This window comes from Equus caballus, chromosome 5, assembly GCF_041296265.1.
Source record: "Equus caballus isolate H_3958 breed thoroughbred chromosome 5, TB-T2T, whole genome shotgun sequence".
Taxonomy (NCBI): Eukaryota; Metazoa; Chordata; class Mammalia; order Perissodactyla; family Equidae; genus Equus; species Equus caballus.
Window position 1 is genome coordinate 76,521,902 of NC_091688.1, and position 15,745 is coordinate 76,537,646.

A 15,745-nucleotide genomic window follows, 5' to 3' on the forward strand; every position below is an offset into this window, starting at 1 on the left:
TCATCTATATGAAAAGAAATTTATGTCTGTGAAGTTTTGTTCAATCTCCCTCCTACATCTACTCCCTCACCCCCTACAACTCAGGGAAATTCAGAGGAGTAACATACTAAAAGAAGAGGACGAAAACTACATACATACTGTAATCAACTAGAATTTTCCTGTATCTTAAGGTTAGAGTATTACCAGTAAGGCTTTTTTCCTTAAATGTATGTATGTGTACACACTTTTATATATCTACACACACACTCCAAAATGGCAAACTATAAGACAGTTAGAAGAAGAAAAAAATCATAGCTTAATTCTGGAATGTAAAGCTCATCAAAACCTTGGCTAGTTTATCTGTAACATCTGCCTTTCCAGCCAAATCTGCCACTTCTCCCAATTTTCAGACGAGATCAGGCACGTTCAAGGTGGTATGGCCGTAGACTCCAATTTTCAACTGTTGACAGAAGGTTACTTCAGCAGCCTTGATCTGGAGGGAAGCGGGTGTCAGAGTGAGATGAAAGGCTATTAAAGACCTGGCCCAGGGCCTTTGCCCATGCCTGGGATGATCACAACTTCAGCCCTTTTTACATATTTCACCTGACAGCAGTCCTTTAGGGTTGCCTCTTGGTTGTTCCTTTGGTGAAATCATTATCCTGATTTAGCCAAAGGCATCTGAATCAAGATGACCTACAGTTCCTCAAGCTCAATCTTATCAATTCCAGTTACCCTCATTTCCACTCCCCCTTAGCAAAGCACCATCACAGCCTCAGACTCAAGATTCTGAACTCAGACTAACCCAGTCTGTCATCCTGTTAGCCTTCCCTCCAGTTCCCGCTAACCCAACCTTGGCTGCACTTTGGAACAACCAGAGGTGACTTCAAAAATACTGATGCCTGGGCCTCACCCCCAGAGACAGTGAACTCATGATCCCAAGCATTTCAGCCACGCTTATTCTCCCAATCCTCCACCCCCATCAGGATACATTTTCCTCCCAAATCAATCTGGCCCCAACAGGTCAGACATCCCAAAAATCCTTTGTATATCCCAGTAGTCTCCTTATTCTCTATCTTTTTTTTCTGTTACTGTCACCTGCCAATCTCAGCCAGGGAAGCACCCACTATTCTTATCTGTCCAGATTACTGGGATTTGGGGCAGTACCATGAAACTGTTGACTCTCAGGGGAGCTTTCACTGCTGCTCCACAATTCTTTCATTCAATTCTGATTACTTCCCACCAAATTCATTCATTCATTCATTCTGCAAGGCAACCAGTCACCACAAAATTGAGTCCTATGTATTATTTAAGCACCAGGGTACACCAGTGAAAAAGACATAGCCCCCATACCCAGGGAGCTCAAACAGCATACTTCCATCTCCCAGAGGCCCCCACCTCCCACTCCTATCTCAGGAGATTACTTCCTCTGCTACTTCACTCCACCCGCCACGGCCACTGAAGGCTGCCTTAATTCCTCGTGACCTCACCTGTTTAGAGAAACTACTCCCACATGCACCCCAACTGCTATATTCAATGGGGGCTTTTTTTCTCAATCTTCATCTTCTGACCAGGAAATGTTATTTGACACTACTGACCTTTCCTTCTTGAAGCTCCAGGTTCTCCTGGCTTCTGCAGGAAGATAAACTTTTCTGCTTCTCCTGTTTCTCTTCTCTTTTCCCTTGCTGAAGCTCCTACTCTGCCCACCACGTGTTTGTTTCCCATATGCTACTTCCCTGCCCCCTCCTTCATCTCCTTTGATGTGTTCTTCTTCCACCTTACCCTTGCCTGCTCTCGCATCTTCTGCTGTCTGACTTGCATATCTTGTCCTCCCTCTCTAGCTTCTGCTCGCACCTCTCTGCAGAAGCCTCCAACGTCTGCCTTCTTCCATCTCCACACTCCTGCTCCAGCTGCACACTTGCAATTAACTGTGCAATGCTCCCATCCAAGTGTCATGAGGTCCTCTCGAAACTCCACATGTCCAGAACCAGACACATCATCTTGGTGACAGGATTAAATAAGTGCTTAGCACGTAACAGGCACTCAAAGGGAAGCTACTGTTTCCCTGTTCTCCATCCTCCCCATCGGGGAAGTCCTCCTAAAATACTTTTAATGATGCCTTTCTGCTTTTTAGCTTCTATGGCCCACTGCTGCCTAACACAATACACGGAAACCCCTACATTCACGACCCTCTATAAAACACCACCACCACCGGTTGATATTCACTGCTCCCCGGCTCATGCCCCAAACTTCACTTGTGCCGTCATTTGCCTGTTTCTTTCCACTCTGGATTGCAGGAAACTCCATTTCCCAGATTCTCGCCAACTGACTTCCTGGTGAGACGTGACCTAAGACTGGAGGGCAGGAGAAGGGGAGAAGTCAGAGTATTTCTCTCCCTCTCCGCCTTGGGTTGGGTTGCGGCTCTGCCATGTCCCAGCTCCAGCAGCAGCGCCCGGTCACTGGATGGCCCAGGCTCTGAGTTCTGGTAACACCATCGACTCCCATGGTCCCTCTGGCACTAAAGGTGGAACAGGTTTCCTACTGTTGCAATCTCTGGGTTACCTGCACTCTCAGCATTCCCATCACCTGGGTCACAATTCCCTACATAATTCTCTAGTGATGTGTTTTTCTGCCTGAACCCGACTGATACATTTCAGCCAAACTAGTTGACGCTGAGTGTTAGTCCACATAACACGGAGTTCTACGCACACCAGCTACTGTGCCAGATACAGCGCGTTTCACTTTTTATGTCTTTGTTCATATGGTTAACTCCACCTAAAATATTTTCCTTGCCTCCATCCCATGTAAGAAAACACCACTGACCTTTCAAGCCTATTCAGAAACCAGTATTTTCAGTATCTACCTGTGCAAGGCACTGTGCTAGGTGCTGGGGGTGCCCAGGGGAGGAATGAGGTCATCCCAGGCAACACAGAGCTCATGGTCTACATTTCATCATAAAATTTTGTTTCAAATTTTCTCCACTTATATGTACACGCTTGAAATTCTCATTTGACTGTGCTTTTTACTTTATTTGTATTTAACAAATGCCTACACAGCACTTACTAAGTGCCGGGCACTGTTCTAAGGACTTACAAATACAACTTAGTTTATGCAAACATTATGTATTATGTACATAAGAAATGTATCACATACATATATAACAATTTAGTCCAGAAACTGCTGGACTTTCCCTCTTTCTTTTACAGTCATAGAACACATGATTTTTAACTGGGAAAGTGGCCACCTAAAAAAGAAAAAAGCTCTGATTCCCCCATTTCCACAGGAAGGGAGTGAAAGTGGTCTGTGCAACTTCTGGGCAGTATCCTTCAAAGAGGGGTGAGCTTGGAGCGGGGCTCTGTCCCTTTCTCTTCTCCCCAATAACTAACTGTGTTGACCTGATGGCAGGGGCAAGAGCAATCATCTTGGAACATGAGGTGGAAGCTGCATTTGGAGGATGGAAGAATAAGAAGGAGCCTAGGTCTCTCATGATCAAGTAGCTGCCACTCCGTGGACTGTCACATGAGAGAGAAACACACTTCTCTCTTGCCAAAGTCAGTCAGTTTGAGTTTCCTGTCACTCATAGCCCAAACCAATCCTATTTAATGGAATCGCCAATTCACAGCTCCCTGTCCCTCACTAGGCTGCACTCTTCAAGAAAATGCACTCTATTCCCACTCATCCTTGTATTCCCCTCCAACATGGTTCCCTGCACAAAGCCAGAACTCAAAAAATATATAACAAATTGAGGGGGCCGGCCTGGTTGTGTAGTGGTTAAGTTCGTGGGCTCCACTTTGGCAGCCCAGGGTTTGCAGGTTCAGATCCCGGGTATGGACCTAGCACCACTTGTCAAGCAATGCTGTGGCAGCATCCCACATAAAAAAAAAGAAATAGAGGACAGGCACAGATGTTAGCTCAGGGCCAATCTTCCTCAAGCAAAACAAGGAAGATTGGCAACAGATGTTAGCTCAGGGCCAATCTTCCTCAAACACAAAAAAAGAAAAAAATATATATACCTCAAATTGAAGGTGAATGAAGTTATAAAATATTTTTTAAATGCTGATAAATGTAGAAAGCCCTAGATTAGGAGAAAGCTGGAATGAAACCACTCCTGGTCTTCAGGGTCTGTATTGGGCATAAGTGGTAATAAGATGGGAGTGTCTCCACCCTTCGGGGTAGCTCCCACTTTGTCAACACCTTCCTGGAACCCTGGCTGTGTGAGGTAGAGCTGTAAAAGAGCACAGAGGAAACAGCTCCTCAAACAGGAGCACCTTCAATTCGCCCTTCTCCACCTTCATGCTTTTACCTCTGCCCTCTTCCTACCTGCCTCAGAAGAGCAGGCACTTTCCCATCATTTCTACGCTAATCCTTTCACCTTGCTCCCAGAACATCTTTGCACCTTAATTTTCTCATCTGTAAAATGGGGATAACTCATACTTCTCAGGATTTGGGGGACAATTAAATGGCAAGGGTTAAATAAAGTGGCTGGCATAAAGCAGGTGTTTAGAAAAACGTGAGATGCTTCCTTTTTCCTCCTGCCTCCCTTCTCCTCTAGGAGAAACGGCTCCATCAGTTCTTGGAGATAACACTTTCTCCTGGTTTTCTTCCTACCTCTCTGGCTACCCTTTCTTGGTCTCTGAAGAACTCTTTCTTTGCCTGTCCTTCAAATGTCTGTCCTCTGGATTTTGTCCTCAGCCCTCATCTCCTCCTGCTCTACACTCTCCTGCACAGTCTCATCGACCCAGAGCTTTACGTGCCATCTGTAAGTCAATGAATTTAAAATGTCAAGCCTGGACTGGTCAGCGGACCTAGACTGGTCTCCCGAGCTCCAGACCTTCTCTTCTCTCCTTTCCCTCTCGCCCTGCATACCACCCTCCTTAGGTCTTCCATTCAATAAATATTTACTGAGAGTTTGCTATGTCCTTGGCACTGTACATCCAACTGCCAACAGCACCTCTTCTCCAGGACGTTCCGGAGACCTCAAAGTCAACATATGCAAATCTGAACTTATTTTTCTCCCCAAACCCTCTTCTCTCTCCTTCGTTGTCCCAGTGACTACTTCAGCATCCACCGTTTGCCCTAATTAGAAACAGGATTCTTAAAAAGCTTCTGCAAGGCAAAGGAAACCATGAACAAAACGAAAAGACAACCCACCAACTGGGAGAAAATATTTGCAAATCATATATCCAACAAGGGATTAATCTCCAAAATATATAAAGAACTCAGACAAGTCAATAACAACAACAAAAAAACAACCCGATCAAAAAATGGGCAGAGGATATAAAGAAGTTATACAGATGGCCAACAGACACTTGAAAAAATGTTAAACATCACTAATTATTAGGGAATGCAAATCAAAACTACGAGATATCACCTTACACCTGTCAGAATGGCTATTATTACCAAGACAAAAAACAACAAATGTTGAAGAGGATGTGAAGAAAAGGGAACCCTCACACACTGCTGGTGGGAATGCAAAGTGGTGCAGCCACTGTGGAAAACAGTATGGAGATTTCTCAAAAAATTTTAAAAATTCTAAAAATAGAAATACCATATGACCCAGCTATTCCACTACTGTGTATTTATGCAAAGAACTTGAAAGCAACAATTCAAAGAGACTTATGTACCCCTATGTTCATTGCAGCATTATCCACAATAGCCTAGACATGGAAACAACCCAAGTGCCCATCGACTGATGACTGGATAAAGATGATGTGGTATATATATACAGGGGAATACTACTCAGCCATAAAAAAGACAAAACTGTCCCGTTTGCAACAACATGGATGGCCCTTGAGGGTATGATGTTAAGTGAAATAAGCCAGAGGAAGACAAACACTGTATGATTTCACTCATATGTGGAGGATAAACAAACACATGGATAAAGAGAACAGATTAGTGGTTACCAGAGGGGAAGGAGGTGGGGGGGCTGGTCGAAAGGGGTAAAGGGGTACATATGTATAGTGAAAGATAAAAATTAGACTATTGCTGGTGAGCACGATGCAGTCTATACAGAAACTGAAACGTAATAATGTACACCTGAAATTACACAGTTATAAATCATTATGACCTCAATAAAATAATTGAAAAAAAATGGCAGTCTTTTCTGACTGTTCCCTCCCTCTCTGTATGTCCCTTCATTCGTCATGTCCCATCAATTTGGCCTCCCTTGTTCTCCCTCCAGTTGGTATACCGATCCCTCTCCCCAACCACCTCCCTGGTTCCAGCCCTCACCGTTTTCTTACCTAGGTGACTCTAACTGCCTTCCAGCCTCCAGTCCTGTGCTACTCCAGCCGGATGCACACTGCAGCCAGAGAGGTGACACGAAACACACATCTAATCACCCTGCTTCCACCGAGAAGCTATTCCGTGGTTTCCCATCGCCTTTTGGGTAAAGTCCGCGTGGAGTAAAGATCTTCAGGCACGCCCCGCTGGAACGCTCTGCAGAGAGAGACCCAGTGGACAGGCTTCTCCACTCCGAGTGGAAAGAGCTGCGAAAGGGGCTGCGTCTGGCTGACATCCAGCAGAGGGCGGAGTGGGGGGGGGTCAGTAAACGTCAGACGGAGGTCGGAAAATCTTTGATGGATTAGCAGTATCAGGGCTGCCTATCCAAAAGTGGCCTAAGAACCAGCACAAAATGCTTTCTTCTCCTTCATCATTACCTTTAGGAATTTTTGTTTTGCTTTACCTTTTTAAAAATTAACTTTTTTATTACAAGGATAAGATAAGCTTATAAGGAAAAAAAGCCAACATTACGAGATAGAATGTAAAACGGTAAGTCCCCTCCCTTCGTACGACCGCCTCTCCTGCCCCAGCACTGTTAACTGTATATCCTTCCAGAAATTTCCTACGCACACACAATCACAGTAACACACGTTATTACTATTATTAATAGCATTATTTAACACAAATGGAATCATGTTAAACATACTCATTTGCACATCACCTTTTTTCATATAACCTTGGACATTTTTCCATAGTAACATATATAGATCTTCCTCATTTTTAAAGGTCTGCATTGTATTCAATTAATGATTCTACCACACTTTCCTCAAACAGATCATTATTAATATAGACTTCTAGGTTATTTCCAGTTTGGGGCCATTCTAAACAATGCTGCATTTACGGCAGATAAATATCAATCTTTCTAAATTGGCAAAATATTAAAATAAATATACAACACAACCAAGTGAGATACATTTCAGGAATGTAAGGAGGGTTGAATATTAGAAAATCTGTTAATATATTGCACAATATTAACAGATCAAAGAGAAAAATATCCACAGATTCCTGACAAATAGAGACAGACATTTTCTTACTGTGATAACCGTGTGAATGTGTGCACGTGTGTGTGCACCCACCCCAGAAGCTGGCTCAGGGGAGAAACATTCCTCAAATGATCAAGAAGAAGAAGAGTCAGTTCACTATCACCAATTTCATGAAAAATTGTTCAACATTTTCTGGAGACAATAGCTGATGCTGTTACAAGAGAAACAATATGAGGCGTAAAAATTAGAAAGGAGAAGGTAGAATTATCATTATTTGTGGATGATATATTTCCAGAAAGCACAACTTAGTCAACTGAAAAACTATTTTTCCTCTTTTAAAATTGAGATATAATTCACATATCTTACCATCCACCCCTTTAAAAAGTGTACAATTCAGCGGGTTTTTGTAAATTCAGAGTTGTGCAATTATCACCACTAATTCCAGAACATTTTTATCACCCCAAGAAACACCCCATCTCCATTAGCACTCACTTCATTCCCTTACCCCCAGCACCTGGCAACCACTCATCTACTTTCTGTGTCTATGGATTTGCCTATAGTGGATATTTAATATAAATGGAGTCATACAATATTTGGTCTTTTGCAACTGGCTTTTTACACAAGAAGAACATTGGCATAATGTTTTTAAAGTTTATCCATGTTGCAACATGAATCAGTACTTCATTCTTTTTTATTGCTGAATAATAGGATAATATTCCATTATAAGGATACACCACATTGTGCTTATCCATTCATCAGCTGATGGACATTTGCACTGTGTCTACTTGTTGCCTATTAAAGAAGAATGCTACGAACAATCATGTACAAGTTTTTGTTTGGAAATATTATTTTAATTCTCTTGGGTATATACCCAGGAGTGGAATTGCTGGGTCATATGGTAACTCCATTTTTAACTTTTTGTGTGTGTGTGTTTTTTGTTGTTGTTTTTTATTTTTTATTTATTTTTTATTTTTTTGAGGAACATTAGCCCTGAGCTAACATCTGCTGCCAATCCTCCTCTTTTTGCTGAGGAAGACTGGCCCTGAGCTAACATCCATGCCCATCTTCTACTTTATATGTGGGACGCCTACCACAGTATGGCTTGCCAAGTGGTGCCATGTCCGCATCCAGGATCCGAACTGGAGAACCCCAGGCCTCCAAAGTGGAATGTTCGAACTTAACCGCTGCACCACCAGGCCGGCCTCTCTATTTTTAACTTTTTGAGGAATTGCCAAACTATTTTCCAAGAGACTGTACCATTTTACATCCCCACTGGAAACATCTGAGGGTTCCAATTTCTCCACGTCCTTGCCAACACTTGCTACTGTCTGGTTTTTGTGGGGGTTTTTTTACTATAGCCATCCTAATGGGTGTGAGGTGGTATCTCATTGTGGTCTTGAATTGAAAAACTATTTTAAATAATAAGATAGTCCAATAAGATGGCTGGATATAAAAATTATTTAAAATATCAAAAGCCTTCATTTACACAAACCAGAACCAATTAGAAAATGTAATGGAAGAAAAGATCCCAATAACAAGAAAAACTATCAAGGAATAAAGTTAACAAAAAATCAAGATACATGTAAAGAAAACTTTAATACCCTCCTGAAGAGCACAGAAGGAGGACTGAACAAATGGAAAGGCATAGGCGTTCTTAAAAAAAATAATTTCCCCTGCTACTCTTAAGTAGGAAGACTCAACATCATACTTAGTTCAATTCTCCCTGTGTTAATCTATAAATAACATGACTTCAACAGAAATACTTCCTAAGATTAGAGCCAGACTAGTTATCACTAAAGCTCCCATTGAAAAAACAATACAGAATTATGGTTTTACCCACAGACCCAGATTTCCTGGGTTCCCATCCTGCTTATTACTAGCTGTGTGTTCTTGAATAAGTTACTTAACCTCTCTGTGTCTCAGATGCCTCTTCCATGAAAGGGGATAATAATGGAGATCAAAGGTATTAAAATGCATAATGCACTTAGAATAATACCTGGTATATAGCAAATGCAAAATAAGTGCAAATTATTAACGTTATGCAGGAAAAATAATTCAAGAATAGGTGGTAAGAAAATCTTTAAAAAAAAGAGTTATCAGGGAGGACTGGCCCCATTAGATATTAAAACAGCACTGTTCTGGTGAATCAGAAGTAAGACAGATCAGCGGAAGAGAATGGAGGATCCAGAAGCCCAAATGCAGACAGGAATTTAGAAAATTATAAAGGTGGCATTTCAAATTAATGTAGAAAAGGAGAGGTGTTCATTACCAGTGATTCTTGGACAAGACTCCCCTTCCATTCCTGATACAAAAATACACTCCAGATGAAGTAAAGATTTAAGTATAAAAAGAAAATCATAAAAGCACTACAATAAAACATGATGAAATTATTTAATGATCTCAGTGCAGTATAACCCCAAACCTAGAAGCCATAAAACAAAGGATTGATAAATCCAAATATATGAATTTATGTAACACAAAAAAATAAAATAAAATACCATAAACAAAATCAAAAGACATATAAACTGGGAAAGAATAATTATAACACATATCACAAATGAAGGGATGGTTTCCTTAATATGTAAAGAACTCCTACAAACCAATAAGGAAACGACCCACAATGCAATAGAAAAATGAGCAAAACTCAAGAACAGATAAATCACAAAAAGGAAATACTAATTATCCTATGTATGAAAAGCTGCTCAGCTTCACTCATAATAAAAGACACGAACTGAAACTAAAACTAGAAACCATTTTTCACCTGTTTGATAACATGTGGGCTGTTGGGAAATGGGCATTCTCACACATTGCTGGTGAGACGAAAATGGTACAATCTCTACGACAATTTGGCAACATCCATCAAAAAATGCACAAACCTCTGACCCAGAAATTCAACTTCCTAGCACTCCACCCTACAGATATACTTACACTCGTGGACAATAATGTAAGAACAAGGCCGTTCTCTGAAGCACTGTTTCCAACAGGAAAATAGTGAACACTTAAATGTCCAGCTAGTGAGGGCTGTTAAATCATTATGATACATACATACAATGGAATAAGGCAGCTCCCCTTGCGTGAATAAGTGAAAGAGCAAGTACATGCAGCATACTACCAACTGTGTATCACGTATATCAATAACACCAATAAACATATACAGAGAGAGACAGATATAAAAACGCCATGTGCATAAAATAAATCTGAAAATACTTCCAAGAAACCATTTTCACTAATGGCTTATAGAGAGAACTGCAAGGCAAGGCTGGGATAAAGGAACAAGGATGTTTATTTTTCCCTATACCTTTTTTTGACAGTTTTGGATTTTGTCTTTTTTGCATGAATTGTTTGCTTGTTTGCTACAATGAATTTTAAATTTTTCATTCATTCATTGAAATATTCGCATTTAGTGAGGTGGAACCCTAATCGTGTGCAAAGTTATGAGTTGGCAGGGGAAGAGGTACAAGATAGCAGCAATCCCTGCCCGAAAGAGCTGACAGACAGAGTGGACCTCGGACCTCTTTGCACTGGCATCATGGGGGAGGGGAGGGGACGTCCTTATCAGAAATAAAGATTCCTGGGCCCCACCCCGATCGACGGACTTAAGAGTCCCGGAGCGACGCCCAGAAATCTGCATTTATGACGGGATCCCCCTGGGGATTCCGGGACGTGACAAATTTGAAGCCTTCTGAGCCGGCGGGGCAGTCGGCCGGCACAGCGCAGCCCCGGTCGCGCTGTGGGCCAGGGGGTGTCACCCTCGTGAGCTGGACAGCTCTCCCGGAGCACCCGAGACCCAGGCCCTCCTACCCTCACCCCGCCGGCCGGGGCCGCCAACCCAGGCCCGGAGCCCCGCAGCTGGGGGAGCGGCACCGGCGCGATCAGCTGGAGGGGAAAGGGCCGCAGGAGCCGAACGTAGTGGAGAGAAGGGGGCAGGGAACCAGGAGCGAATTACACCGTTTAGGAAAAAGAGGAGGAGGGAAATGATGAGGATAGAAAGCAAATCACGGGGGAAAAAACTGCGACTCCGCCGGGACTCGAACCCGGAACCTTTGAATGCCTTCAGCCTCTAGAAGTCCAATGCGCTATCCATTGCGCCACGGAGCCACCTGTTGGAGCCTCCGCGCATCTGCCATATTAAGCCAGAGGCAACAGCCCTGCGCCCTTCCCACCGCCTCCTGAGTCGTCCGTCTGTGCCGCCGAGGCCAGGGCACCACCAGCCCGGGTAGCCGCCACGAAACGTGGGCCGCAGGAGCCCGTCCTCTCCCGGCGGCCACCTCCCAACGAGGTCGGCGAGCCCTGCGAGCGAAGGGCGCCTGCGAGTCTGCCGGGTCCGCGCCGGCCGGTGGTCTCCGGCCCACCCAGGCCGCCGTACCGGGCCGCGCAGGACAAATCACGCCCGCACGCTTCCTCCCCGGCGCCCCTGCTGCCCCGAGCGCCCCCGCCTCCCGGGTCTCTCCGGCGGCCCGGCCCCCGGCCCCCGCCCCGGCGACGCAGGCCCCAGGCCGGCCGTTGCGCCGTTAGGCCGGGCCGGGAACGCCGGGCACTTACGTCGCACCTTTTGGCGGCCGATCCCGAGCGGCGGCCCCTCCCGGGCCCCGGGCTCTTCCCTGGCCGCCCGCAGACAGGCCCCGGCGCCGCGAGCGCGGGCCGGGCGACGTCTGTGTGCGTGCTTGTGCGTGTTTATTTGCGCGGGCTTGGGTAAAACGGGGTTTGGGTTGCATTTCGCTCCCCACAGACCCAGAGCCGAATTTCGGAGGTATCCGGGCTCTGGTGGACTGCGGGGGGCGACGCGCCCCGGCTGCAGCATCCTCCGAGAGCTCGGCTCGCCGCCAAGAGCTCGTCCGTGGGCGCCGCGCAGCGGCCCGAGCCCGCGCTCCCGGAGCACGCGGCTGCGTGGCGGCCGCCGGCGGGGGCACCGCGCGCGTGTGGGCGCCGGGAGCGTGCGTGAGCGGCCGCGGGCGCGGACGGCGGGGCCGCGCGCCCGAGCGGCCGCAGGGGTTCCCGGCGGCGGGCGGAGGATGCCCAGCCAGAAGCTGCTCAGACTGGCGCGGTCGCCAGGAGTCCGAGGAGTGGTTTGGGGGCGGGGGTCTTCAGTGCCCCGGTAATCCCCATCATCGCGACCCCAAGCCACTTGAAATAGACAATCGGAATAAAACCCGCGTGGTTGCCATGCAACCACCGCTGCAAGACAAAACCTCTGGCCTCCCGTTCCAATCAACTTGGCACTTTCCGAGCCCCGCCTACGTAGAAATTGCGGAGCCACCGCGGGGCACACTTTTCAAGCTGGTGCACAGCGGCCTTCTGCACCAGGCCAGGGTCAGCCACAGCCCGGCCTGTGGTCCACTCCGTTCCTCCCTGCCTAGCATCGTCAGACGTCAAAGCAAAGCAGCCTCCGTCGGTGCTCTGAAGAGGAAAAGGAAGCTCCCAGGAAGGTTCTAGTGCAGTAGGGATCTTTACATTCTTATTTAATTCCACAACAATGCTATGAGGCAGGTACTATTGTCCCCTTTATAAAGAAAGAAAACTGCTGCTAAAAGAGGTTAAATAAATTGTGTAGGGACACCCAGTTAATAAGAGTAAAGAACTGTGAAGAATCTGAGATTTTACCCTATTTGCAGGCTAACATAGCTTGTCACAATTTCATGGATGCTCACAGAACACACAAGACTACTAGATCAGAGATGAAAGACTCTTACAGCAAATGCAGTAGCCAGAGTGTCAACATGTTTTTGTTGGTTCCCTGAACCCCAATTCTCACAGGACTGAAGTTGATGGATCCAGATGGATGCTTGCACTCAAAATGGGTTCCATTACAGGAGAGGAATGCTAAGCTTGGGGAACCCACCATTTTATAGCAAGAAGCAAGCAAACCTGCTCTTTGTCCCATAGAGAGATGGTCCCTCATCCTTCAAGGGTGCTCCCCGCAAACACAACCCTGAGAAATGGCCTAAACGAGCAGGGTCCTGCATTCTTAGCATGCCCAGAAGAACATGCAAGGATGCTAAGGACCCAGGGTGGATCGCCTCTCCAATCAGTGACAGAGCCTTGATTGCTGCCAGGTCTGTCTGTTTCATTCCACCATAATATAAAGTTACTTGACAACAAGCATTGTTATGCCCCCTTTAAGATTAATGAAATAAAACACATATCTTCATATGCATGGAGGAATTCTCACATGTACAAAATTAGCCCTTAAAATAGAATATGACTTTAAATGGTATTTATTTAAACAAATCTTTATTGAACTCTGCAATGTGCCAGGAACTGGTGGCATCTCAGAGTCTTCACTGGTCCTTGGAGTGGCACATGGCATAACAGAGGAAGAGAAATGCTCAATGCCCGGTTGGCAATACCACGCAGAGGAATTCTGCCTGGGACCCTGAAGCCAACTCTCAAAGGACGAATCATTGACATGATTAAGTAACAAATCAGACATCTATGTAAAAATTCTGGGACGGGGGAATTGGGAAAGAAACCACGAGCCAAGGAAAGATGTGTATGTCTTTAATTCCACTTAATGAATAAAACAAAGAATTCTAGATATTTGATTCACTAGTTGAGACCCAAACCCCTTGTTTGTGTCATGGAAAACATTACCAAAATACAGGATTACCAGACATTGTGGGAAAATCAGGCTTGTGTGACAAACTCTGTGAGCAATCAGGGTCATGCTTTCTACTCCCCAAGATTAGAAGACTGGGAAAGCCACAACAGAACAGGCACTGTGTGTGTTCTCTGACAATTAATAAGCAGTTTATAGTGAGTCTGGCTGCAAAAGCAGCAATGTTAGCAAGTAAAAGGAACGAAAATGTGTGTTTAGTTACCACCTGAGGAGAAAGATCCAGTTGGCTTTGTCTTCCCCTTTCCTCAAGAGCTGAGTTTTCTCAGGCAGAACACACAGTAAACAGCAGCCATTACACAACCTGAAAGAATTCCTGCAAGTAAAAAAATTACCTGTTCTCTCCTGCCGACAGAGGGAGCCAAAGCACGGACTATAACCACCTGCCAGCAGGCTGATCTCCACCCCCAGCTGCAATTTGAGTTGCCTGGACAGCAAAACCCTAAATTAAACGCTATTTCATTTTGGTGTTTTAAAGTTCAAGTCCATTATGCACCTCTGGGAGTAGGCAATAACACTTTTCATGTTTGTACAGCAGAATTATTTTTAAGTCACTATGTTGTTCTATTTGCAGTGCTTGGAAGGTGCTTCAGCCTTTGCCAGAAGCTGTAGAGATCTACTATATTGTTATATATTTTCACTAGCTTCACTTTGCTCCAGAGGGAGAAGGTCGTTAAGAGTACCAGTTTAATTCAATTCAATGAGTAAGTAGGGAGGACACAGCTGAGCCAACTGTGGGAGATAGAGTGGAACTTTAAGACACAATTCAAGGAGACTTCAAATTCCTTGGGAGAAATGCGAACCACAAATATGAAGCAATGAGCAAATAATGCAAGATAGCATATGAAAAAGTGTCAAAATGTGATTGGGCACCCATACCAGTAAAATGTTTTTGAGTTTGCACTCCCAAATAAGCATGCACTACTATATAACTGTAAAACATCCCCAAAAAGAAATTTTAAAGGGATGCGATTTTGTAAAAGTCAAGTCTCCGGTAGCAGAGGTTAGAGGCGCAGGCTGTAGAGTCAGACTCCTGTTGTTTGTGTCTTAGCTCCGCCTCTTAGTTGCAAGACATGATCCCTAACTTCTCAGAGCCTTCTTTGCTCATCTGAAAAATCCTGAAGTTGTTCTGAGAATTACAGGAGTTAATGCTTGCAAGGGTTTTTCTCAGTCCTAGCCCGTGGTAAGTGTGTAACAACTGTTTGCTGTTATCATGAGTAAGCAACTCTCAATAGAGAAATCCCACATCCTGCAAGAACTAGCCAAAGTTCAGATAGGCATCAGCTAAATTTGTTGCAAGCAAAGAAACATCCTCCACCTCCCTACCCTACTCCTGCTCAGCTGGGGACATCACGCCTGTTCCCAAACAGAACATTCAGCTTTTCATACCGAAAACATCTACCTTCAGCGTCATGGTTTCCTCACAGTCCTTTCCCCAAGAACCTTGGACGGATTCTTGTTTTCATTTGTCCAATCGCATGGTTTCCCAAAACAAGGGTGCGGCCCACCCCTAAAGGATTTATGAAGACTCATCTCTGCCAGTCAAAAGCTACTCTCGGTATTGAAATGATGGCCTTTTTCATCCTGAAAAAGCATTCAGTTTCAGCCGGACCAATAAGCAAACTACACTAAATAGCGAGATGGGAAGAGGGAAGGAAAACAAGGCTTTCCAGGATGAAGAAATTTAGACATGAAGGTAGAAGAGAGGAATGAGTGCGTCCTTATGGAAGCAGAGCTGGGGATGAGGGGTCGAACCGTCAGGAGATAAGGTTGGGCAGGTAGGATTGAGGCCTGATGTGGCAAAAGGGGTGGGGGCGGGCTTGATTCAGGAGGAGAAATGTGGATTTAGTGCCATGCGCAATGGGCGGAGACTAGTTTCTTTTGGCGAGAG

At 45.1% G+C, this 15,745-nt stretch overlaps 1 long non-coding RNA gene and 1 other non-coding gene across 2 annotated transcripts; both read right to left on the reverse strand.

The window, feature by feature from the left end:
• Window positions 1-207: 207 nt before the first annotated feature.
• Window positions 208-11,927, reverse strand: LOC111773586 (uncharacterized). Its single transcript, XR_002808225.2, has 3 exons — window positions 11,791-11,927; window positions 6,219-6,414; window positions 208-472 (listed from the first exon to the last, which is right to left on the reverse strand). It is a non-coding gene; the product is annotated as an uncharacterized lncRNA (long non-coding RNA).
• Window positions 11,255-11,339, reverse strand: TRNAR-UCU (transfer RNA arginine (anticodon UCU)). The gene is given in 2 exon segments: window positions 11,255-11,290; window positions 11,303-11,339. It is a non-coding gene; the product is annotated as a tRNA-Arg (tRNA).
• Window positions 11,928-15,745: the final 3,818 nt, after the last annotated feature.